We start from the raw sequence: 11,115 nt of genomic DNA on the forward strand, positions 1-11,115 counted from the left end.
ATCTTCCACTGCCTCCCGGAGTTGGGTCAAAATAAAACGCTTTGCTTTATAGTAAAAAAAAAATCAAGAAGACAAAAATGTTGTGGCACCTTAAAGTCGGACTGCTGCTATATTGTGTTGTGAGCTTTCCTGGACAAGTCCACCTCCTCAGATAAAAATATAACAGTCTTTTTGGTGTCACAACATTTTTGTCTTCTACTTTTATTTTTCTTGCGGTTTTGCCTGATAGCCAGGGTGGACTAACAGAGCTGTCTCTCCTAAAATTCAAAATTTAACATTAACAGCATGAAGAAGGCGACACATAGAAAGAACCCAGAAGTAAGGAGTGGAAAGCCTGATTTAGTGGGGAAAGTGTGAGGAGGCGACCCTAGTTTACAAATTAATTTTACTGCAGGCATAGGTCAGGACAAAACTCTAGCCCTACAGAGCTATGTCATAGGCATCCTTCAGTCTCGGGAGACTATGGTAACATGCTCTGGATGGAGTACTTGGAACAGCGTCTAGTGTTTTGACACTGTACGCAAAGCTGGAGTGTCCTCTCCAGGGCACGAAGACTGGGTAAAATAATATGGAGGATAGGCTGTTACCCAGGCAGCAAATCCCCCCTCTCCACATCACTGAAATAGTCCAATGGAAAGGCAAGAGCCAATACAACTGGTTCCAGCGATGTCACAGGAGTTGGCAGAACGACATGAACTGCCTTCGGGACTCTGGCTCCAGATTTTGCCTCGAGGTTAACTCCTGAAGCCTTTTCCATAAGTGGATATAGTGACAAAGCAGTGGAGGTTTGAAGTCAGAGTTTTCCTTCTCCTAGATGGGCTGCCTTCCAGGGCTGAACGAGTCCCACCTACCTGGACTGTTCCCTCACGACATGGAGGACGATGGCAGCACCTCAGTGGGGGTTTGAAGTCGGAGTTTTCCTTTCCTAAGCACAAGCCGCTGACAAAGTGCTGGATGAAGCTGCCTTTCATCTTCCATTTCTGATTATGGTGTCATGCCTCTAATTTCATATCTTCAGAGTCATTGTAACTTGTGGTCACTGGTGATCCTTCCCTGCCGCCTATTTCAGTCTCCAAACTATTAGAATACTTCACCTGATGTTTTCAAGGAAAGCTCTTTTGCTTTTTGCACTTTTTGGTTTTCAGAAGTTACCACTTCATTGCAGAAGTTTTTGGTACTTCTGCAATGAAATCAGGCTGTTAAAGCAGCCCTTTAGGATCCAAAATACAAAGGTATATTTTAGGATGCCCAACAGGATGTTTTGAGAAACCTACAAGCAGATTTTTTAAAAGGAGTACCTGAAAGAAAACTTTCCTCAACCACCTCTATGTCGGAAGCATCATGCTCAGTCCAGTGAAATAGATTTGACTTCCTCACCCCAGTTGTTTTGTTGGAGGAAAGGTCTTCTGTCTTTTCTACTTTCTGATTTTCAGGAGTTGTTGCCAAGCTGCTTTCCTCTGTTGAGGACATGATGACTCTACCTAAAGTCTCTGCTGGAGACTTTATAAAGTTGACAAAAAGTGACATCACAAAGTGTGGTCAAGGTATTGTTACCCGGTGTGGGGGTACCATTCCCAAGGTTGCTAAGCCACATGGGTGTTGTAGAGTACCTGCGCAAACATCAGTCCCGTTCATGGGAGGCAATAGGGCTGCAGCTTTAATGAGAAACTGGGGAACAAACCTTTTCAAGGGACCCATCAGCGTAACTGGGCATCTGATCTTCCATATGTTGCCTAGTGCTGGTAATACTGCATAAGGCTCCATGGCACAGATAAGAAACCTGATGCCTCTTTCATGTTGGAGGCTACAGTTAGAACAGGCCTGATGCAGTTTTGGCACCTATACAAATGTGTATACTTTTGATACTTGTCCACAAAAAATTAATTTGAAGGAACTTGAGCACTCTGGCAAGCAAGAGGTTCACATCAAAAATCTTCAAAGGCGAGCAAAGCAATATACATTGTGTCTGCACTGGGAAAACTGAAGAGGTGGCTGTTGCCTGTTGTATTAAAATCTTCAGGAATGTCACTCAGACTGAGCCCAACATATCCAGGGCTACTGCTTCACATCAGGAGCTATTTTCATAGCTACTGCCACAGTAAGTGTAACTGTTCAATGTGATTATATGAAAAAGATGACAGGGCTCCTACAATAATTGATTACAGCAGTCTTACTTTGTTGTGCATGCTAGCCTGCTGAAATCCCCTCTTCTATACAATTAATAAACATCCAGAGACCCAGCCCTATTCCTTTGCCCCATCACCTATTTCTATAAAACTTTGGGAGACTGTTTAACTGGCCTTGGAACATTTGCTTCTAAAAAAGCCTAAATACAGTATGTACTTTGGTTACTTAATGCTATCTGTGAATGTAAATGGAATAAAGTTTCACTGCATTCATGTCTAAATAAGGATGCACTACTAGTCGTTTCTCCACCATAGTGCAGAACATCTCTAGACTCCATAAACTGATGTGACATTTTGTCATTGTTTGGCTTCATTGTGTTTTCTTTTGGAAACTAAAAGACCCTTCCAGGGGTCTTGCCTATACCATCGCAGGGTGTGGTGTAAATTTATCTCATTCTGTGACCAAGTATAATAATGTAGTGGTTGTTGTGGGTTTTTCGGGCTCTTTGGCCGTGTTCTGAAGGTTGTTCTTCCTAACGTTTCGCCAGTCTCTGTGGCCGGCATCTTCAGAAGACAGCACTCTGTGCTCTGCTGTCCTCTGAAGATGCCAGACACAGAGACTGGCGAAACGTTAGGAAGAACAACTTTCAGAACACAGCCAAAGAGCCCAAAAAACCCACAACAACCATTAGATCTTGGCCGTGAAAGCTTTCACGAATACATACAATAATGTAGCTTCTTGGCCATGCTGCCTAGGGGATTCTGGGAGTCCAAAAAAGGAATTTTTCCATGCTCTGTTCTTTCCCACCTCCAGCAATAATTTTGCAGGTTTTATAATTATCTATAAAGATATGTATCTTCTGATGCATAGGGTTTTTTGTGAATTTCGTTGTATGGGTATACTGTGTATCTACTTACAATGACAATAAATTATATTATTATTATATTATTATTATTTTAAAATGTTCAACCAACTGCAGAGTAGTGGAGCAACTCATCATGACATGGAACTACCTTAAATACTTTTTAATGTTGATATCTGATCATACAGAATGTTCAGAAATAACCTTTATTACAAAACCACAACTACCATATATTATAGAACTATAGAAAAGTGAAGTTGCAAGGGGCCTGCAAGGCCATCGGGTTCAACCCCCTGTTCAAGGCAGGAATACAATCAAAGCATATCTGCCAGGTGATTGTCTAAATTCCTCTTGAATGCCTCCAGTATTAGAGCACTCACTAACTCCTGAGGTAACTGGTTCCACTGTCGTACTGCTCTAACAGGAAGTTTTTCCTGATATTCAACTAAAATCTAGTTTCCTATAACCTGAGACATTGTTGCATGTCCTGCACTCTGGGGTGATCAAGAACAGATCTTGCCCCTCCACTGTATGACAACCTTTCAAATATTTGAAAAGTGCTATCATATCACCCCTCAGACTTCTTTTCTCAAGGCTAAACAGGCTATATTTCTACCAGATTAAAGTAATAATTCAAATAACTATCAAAATAAATGGCTACAAAGTATCATAAAAATGACACAAAACTAAATTTGTTTTCAAGCTGCCCCTAGAACAGCAACAGCCCTGAAATTAGGAATAAATAGATGACATAACAGCATCAAAATCACCCTAGGACAGGGATGGGCAATTTATTTCCATAGGGGGGCCACATGAAAAATCTGAACTGTGTTCGGGGGCCGAACCAACTTTATTTAAAAATAAAATGAAACAGTGACATTATGATTGTTTTTATTTTAAACTTGTTAATCTTCACAAATACTAAAGAGGGTTTTTTTTTTTGCAGTATGTTGAAGATAAGCAACTGATCAACTTTAGACAAAAAGCTATAAATGGTTTTGATGTTCAAAACTGTCCGCGGGCTGGACAAGAGCGGCTCGCGTGCCATATGTGTTCCTCGGGCCACTTTGCCCAGGTCTGCCCTAGGACAAGGATGAAGAACATGTATGCAACTGTAAAGTGGTATAATATATTAACAACTATGTGCTGTCAAGTCAATTCTGACTTATAGCGACCCTTTTGATGGTTTTTAGGGAGAGAGTACTCAGAAGTAGTTCTTGGGATTGTGTGGCTTGCCCAAGGTCACACAGGTTGGCTCTTCTGGGATGCACGGTGGGGAACTGAACTCCAAACTTCTGGCTACACAGCAAATTACCGAACTCACTGAACTACCCAGTTTATACCAAGTGGTATAAATAGAGGTTTTTTTTAAATCCATGTTCATATTTCCTACACTTAGCCTCATATGGTATTTCCTGTACATTTCATATGTAATCTGAGCTGGCAGCAAATGATCAAGAGATTTTGGGGTTAATCAAAATAGCAACTCCATGTTGAGATGCTGTAGAAAAGTCGGCAAGTTGGAAATGCAATGTGCCTGACCAGCAATGGCTACTTCTCATGCATAAAAGTTATTAGAATAAAAAAAAATAACAAAACACTGTTCAATATATCAGCTTTGGTAAGGAATCATTGTGCATATATTAGGTAGCAGATTACTTTCTGAATTCAGTTCAGAGAATTGAATAACTGTTTCCCTGAAAATAAGCCCAAGTATGATTTTTCAAGATGCTTGTAATATAAGCCCTACCCCAAAAAATAAGCCCCAGTTCAGTGAGACCCCAACCTCTACTATTGTGCAGCAACCAGAAAAAGATGACACAACTGTATTTGCATAAATGTAGATTGTTGTACATGGAAAAAAAAATCCCCTGAAAATAAGCCCTAATGCATTTTTTTTTGGAGCAAAAATAATATAAGACCTTGTCTTATTTTTGGGGAAACATGGTAGTGCTACTACATGCTTTAGCCTCTCATTTTAAGCATTTAACTCCTCCTCCTTAACTCTTCAAAGTAAGATTAAGAGGAAAATGTGGACAGAGAGGTTACAACCAGGTATCAGCTCAAAGGAGGAGTTAAAAACAAGCAATATTATTCATAACAGAGTCTTAATGATAGATGCCCCAAAATAAATTGTCTCTCTCATCTTATAAGTAAAGCAATTCACTCCATCTTTCAATGCAGTTGGTTACCCCTCTCATAATTTTAGAACCTTAAATATCCAGTGAATCTAAATTATGCAAGAAAATTAAGTACAGTAGTTCTATAGCTGTCATTTGGATGCCTTCAAATGGATGACAAATTAATGGACTATGAGACTATCAATGGCTGCTGCTTTCAATGGCTAAGTATTTTACGTTCTTTAGCAAAGACAATATGCCACTGAAACTATTTGCTGGGGAACATGAACAGGAAGATGCTAGTGCACTCATGTTCTGCTTGTGGAAATCTCATCTTGTGTGTCTGTTTGGCCACTGGAGGATTGTAATGATGGATTAAACAGGCCTTTTGCCCGATTCAAACTTTATCGGTACTGTATTAAAACCATTATAAAAACATTTTAAAAACATTTAAAAATCTTTAAATTGAATATAGTATTCCTAACAAAACACATATTGCTTAAAAGCCTGCCTGAATAGGTAAGACAAGCAGAAGAGAGACAACCTGTACTCTTCAGGCCAAGCCACTAAAGTTGCCCTCTCTCCGTTTTAAGATCTTCTAGAGAAGGCTCATATGCAGTGATACAGTCCTTCAGATAGTGATTCTTAAATTATTATGAATGGCCATTTCAGTATTTCTTGTGCTAATATGCTTTTGAACTCTTCTAACCCCAGCTGGATATATGTTTGGCACCAACTGCATGACTTACTTGACTACAATTGTATGCCTTTGGAATGCAAAAACAGGGAAAAGTAAGATGTTCTTCACTTCTTTGTGCTTCTCTAGCTATCCTTAGATCACAATAATCATCTAACTGAAGGTCTTTGACATGCAGGTTAATCATATGTTGTCTACATGTGAGTAACAATATATAGTGAAGCTGGCCAATTGCCCATTAAATATCCTTGTTAAAACTTGTCAGATCCCTACAATGTCACAACTGACACAAGGGTATGGGCAAAGCAGAAACTACTCTGTATGACCCATAGCTGTTAGGCTCAAAGCAGAACAAAAAGAAAGAAACCAGTGCACAACAGAACAATGGAATTCCACAGGTTTTCTGCTTTGGGTGTGCTTAAAGCCACATTGCTAAAAACACAAACACTGAGTTTAATAAGCAAGGTGTTTAAAATGCTGAGACAAACACATACTTCAACATACAAGTCAAAATACAATTAAAAATGGGAAAGAAATTTGTTTCAAGAAAATAAGCTTAAATTGATGATGTGCAAATAACAGCTCAACAAAGTGATTCTTAGAACAATTAACATTATAGACTGTCAAAACTATTCAGCGCAAAGTAACAAACACAGCACATGGCAGGCCAGCAAAGACTGGACCTACGAGAACACTGCACAAATCAAACTGGAAGGCAAATCAAAATGCAACCTGACATGTCTTTTGTTCTTTCTCCCTTCAGTAAATCTACTTTAAATGCTTCCCATGTGCCCTTTTTGTAGGCTTATCATCTGAAAGGATCACAGAAAATTAGGAGAAAAGGATCTGTTACAAATGTTGAAGAGGAGCGGGGACTTGGGTCTCAGAAATCTTACAGAGGAACAATAGGAGAGAGAGCTATAATTGTCCTGTACGTTCTGTTGGCTACAGTCTTCGAGTTACATATTTGCTTTAAAATAATTTGCCCCTGAGCAAATAGATCAAGTACCATATATGACTTTGGTACAAGTTCTTGAAAGTCACCTCAAAGTAACAAATACAGCCAGCTCTCATCAAACATGGGAGAACAAGCACAGAGAATACTATAAACTGTCGGTGTGTGTTTCTGTCAAAGAGTGTTGTTGTTGTTTACTCGTTAAGACGTGTCCGACTTTTTGTGACCTCATGGACCAGAGCATGCCAGGCCCTCCTGTCTTCCACTGCCTCCTGGAGTTGGGTCAAATTCATGTTGGTAGCTCTGATGACACTGTCCATCCATCTCGTCTTCTGTCGTACCCTTCTCCTCTTGCTTCCCCACTCTCCTAGCATCAGCATCTTTTCCAGGGAGTCTTCTCATGAGATGACTAAAGGATAGGTTTGTTCTCCTTGCAGTCCAGGGGACTCTCAAGAGCCTCCTCCAGCACCACGATTCTAAAGCATCAATTCTTTGGCGGTCAGCCTTCTTTATGGTCCAGCTCTCACATCCATACATTGCTACTGGAAAAACCATAGCTTTGACTATGCGGACCTTTGTCAGCATCTGAAGTAATCATGGAGCCCAAGAAAGTAAAATCTGTCACTGCCTCCATATCTTCCCCTTCCATTTGCCAGAAGGTGATGGGACCAGTGGCCATGATCTTAGTTTTTTAGATGTTGAGCTTCAGACCAATTTTTGCACTCTCCTCTTTCACCCTCATTAAGAGATTCTTTAATTCCTCCTTACTTTCTGCCATCAGAGTGGTATCATCTGCATATCGAAGGTTGTTGATATTTCTTCCGGCAATCTTAATTCCGGTTTGGGATTCATCCAGTCCAGCCTTTCGCATCATGTATTCTGCATATAAGTTAAATATGCAGGGAGACAATGTACAGCCTTGTCGTACTCATTTCCCAATTTTGAACCAATCAGTGTTTCCATATCCAGTTCTAACTGTTGCTTCCTGTCCCACATATCGGTTTCTCAGGAGATAGATAAGGTGGTCAGGCACTCCCATTTCTTTAAGAACTTGCCATAGTTTGCTGTGGTCCACACAGTCAAAGGCTTTGCGTAGTCAATGAAGCAGAAGTAGATGTTTTTCTGGAACTCTCTGGCTTTCTCCATAATCCAGTGCATGTTAGCAATTTGGTCTCTAGTTCCTCTGCCCCTTCGAAATCCAACTTACACTTCTGGGAGTTCTTGGTCCACATACTGCTGAAGCCTACCTTGTAGGATTTTGAGCATAATCTTGCTAGCATGTGAAATGAGTGCAAAAAGTAATCAAGTTTAATTTCAAAGTAATGTAACTTTACCAGTTTATGGAAATCTGTATGTCACATTCCAAATGCTTTAAAGAATTAAAATCACAGCTGTTTCTCCTACTAGGAAAGCAGTAGCTCACAGTCTAAGAATAACATTGAAAGGGCTTCCTTCCTGCTCCTTGTTTTTCTTCATAAAAGGAGGATTTCTCCTTCAAGATGAAACCTCACTATTCTACATGTCATGTCTAGCCAACCATTGTATACCTCTCAAGCTATCTACCTGCAGATACACAAAGTGGCACAGCAGAAACTGTCTGAATCAGTAACTGGAGAAAATAGTGATAATACAGTACAGTATCATATACATCAGGATAAGTAGCTCTGTATTTCTGCCAGCAACAGCAGAAAAAATAGGCATAGGGGTTTTTAGCTATTTGTCCTGCAGCAGCAGCAGAATTAAAATAATCACGTTATTTTCCTTGTCTGAATAAGCAAGACTCAGTAAGATCTTACGTATGAACATGTTCTCAACTTCTGAGTCATACCTGCCTATTATTCATTTTCAGACCAAATTTAACTACTGCTTGGTTGTCTCTGGATTTGCGCATGTAATGGCACATTTTGCATAAGTGATTAAATAAGCATGGTTTGAGCAGTTAAATATAACTCATATTTCATCAACTTCTATAGCTTTCACTGCAATCCTTCACCCATCTATCTGAGAGGTCAAACTGAATTCACTGGCAATTATCAGCCAATTCCACCCTTTCATTCAGGTTTCCTACTTAGTACCTAGAGCTACTTTGTCCCCTAATTCCCCTACCCATAGTAGCTATTCAGCCAAACAAACAGAGCTATTGCTTGGCTCTGCCCTAACATTTTGAGTGCCCATGACAGAGATGAATTTATGTAACTAGCAGAATGTAAAAGGAGTATACAATTTCTTAGACAATTCAGCAATTTATTAATAATAAAAGCCACACATCATAAAGCCAATTTGACGTCTAGAGTAAAATGTATTTCTACATATCCATTTTGGTTTAGTTCCATTAATGCTAACTGAAGTATATTGGGTGCAAATAATTGCTTACATGACTGTTTATGTAACAGCTCCTTACTGGTGTTACAGGAACAGTTTAATTCAGTGGTTTTAACTTACAGTCCTTTAACAACAGAGGCCAAACCTTCCTAAAAGAATCTATTGTTGCCTATTAGCTGATATTCAGTGTACATTGTTGCTGGGAAATAAACCATATGGAATCATGATTTTATAACTAAGTGCATTTTACTAAAGTGTTTGTGTATATTTTCCTATTGGAGTCAAATAAATGGATAGTTTTCAATTAATATTCTCCAAACTACGCATATTATAGATCACCATATCCTACTATTAATCAGGTTTCTCATATTAAACAAACCAATGGGCAATTATTACCTTACATTTGTTCAAGTTAGCAAAATACGTTTTGCACAACACATTATCCACACATATATGTTAAAATCCATTTTTCTTAATATCATACCAAGATTTTCTCTAAAATAGTCATGAGTCTTGATTCAAATTATCAATATATCAATCAGAAAGGCAACAAATATAATTTCTGATATTCCACAAAAAACAAAAACCAGAAGTGTATTTCCAAGCATTTTCTTGGAAATAAATTGAGAGGGATTAAAAATCTAAAAAATAGTAATTTATATTATTTAGCAAATGAACTTCATAAATTGTATATTTCTTTTAACATGTTCAACAATATCAGATTAACTTTTTGTTTAAATGGTTTAACACTATTGTGTTGGTACTAATATTAATGGCCAGTATCCTAATGCTAGATTCCACTAAGTGTAGAACAAATGAATCAATTGCTGGGGTAAATCAACACTTACATAAATCCTACTGAGTCAACTGGCCTAATTCTAGCTAAGACTAGTAATAAGATGTTGGTCAATGTTTCCAAAGCCTGGAACCCCGTTCATGAGAAAAGACCAACTACAGTATTTGCACCAGGTATTTTGAGTGGTAACATTAGAACTGTACATTTGGAAACATCTGTTCTGAATACCTCTTGGAACACATAGCTTTTATTTGTTATTGATCCTGTCTTTCATTGATACAATATTTATATATATACATTGTAGCAAAGCAGAATACAAATGCTAATTATTATACAGTATCAGAATAAGTGTTTGTCAGTCCAAGAGAGAAAGGCAGCAAGGGTCAAGGGGACAGATTTTAATGAGTCCAAGATGAAAGCTCCCCTCCATTTTTTCTAAACTGTCCGGACCAGGTCTCCGTTTTCTTAATCATTCATTTCAAACATTTATACATAACTTGATGCAATATAATTCCCAAACAATATGCACTAAAAATAAAAAAGACAGTGCGCTTTAAACGTTTAAAATAATAAACATAATTAATCATGGAGATAACATGGTTAAAATGATTTTGAGATTGCAGGAGTGGGGGGGCGACAAATTTCAATATTCCTCTGTTAAAGTTCCCTGCAGTTAGAAATCCAGCCCTACTGGGAAAGATATTGGCTACATTCATGCCCCGATGTACACATTTCTACGAGTACAGTATTGCCTTGAGGACAAGAAGGGTCAAAGATGGCATTTCACGACTCATTCTGCAGCACGTGTGAATGTAAGATTCCCTGACGCGTGACAACAACCCTCTCGTCCCTCTCCTCCCCCCCTCGACTCCCGCTCAAATTCCAAGTGTACCAAATAACACCCCACAAAACACGCGCTGCCAGTTGACAACCTTCGACAAATCCGGCGCGACTCGTTGGGTGGAAAAGCCAGCCAAGTCACCTCCCATGATGCAGCGCGGCGGCGCAGGCGTGGGGGGAGGGGGCAGATGCCGCTTCTCTTTCCCGCGAATTCAGTTCAAAGGAAGAAGCAGGGGGAGGGGGGGAAAGGAGAGCTCCCAGCGGTGAAGCGCGCGGTCCAACCAAACTCTTTGCAGAATCATTCTGCCGTCACTTCTGGGCGGGACCTCCGCCGGCCAATGAGGCGTTACGGCGCCATCGCTGGAGCCAATGGCCGCGCGCGGGCGGGGGCGGCGC

The sequence above is a fragment of the Pogona vitticeps genome, chromosome 2 (assembly GCF_051106095.1).
Source record: "Pogona vitticeps strain Pit_001003342236 chromosome 2, PviZW2.1, whole genome shotgun sequence".
Lineage (NCBI taxonomy): Eukaryota > Metazoa > Chordata > Lepidosauria > Squamata > Agamidae > Pogona > Pogona vitticeps.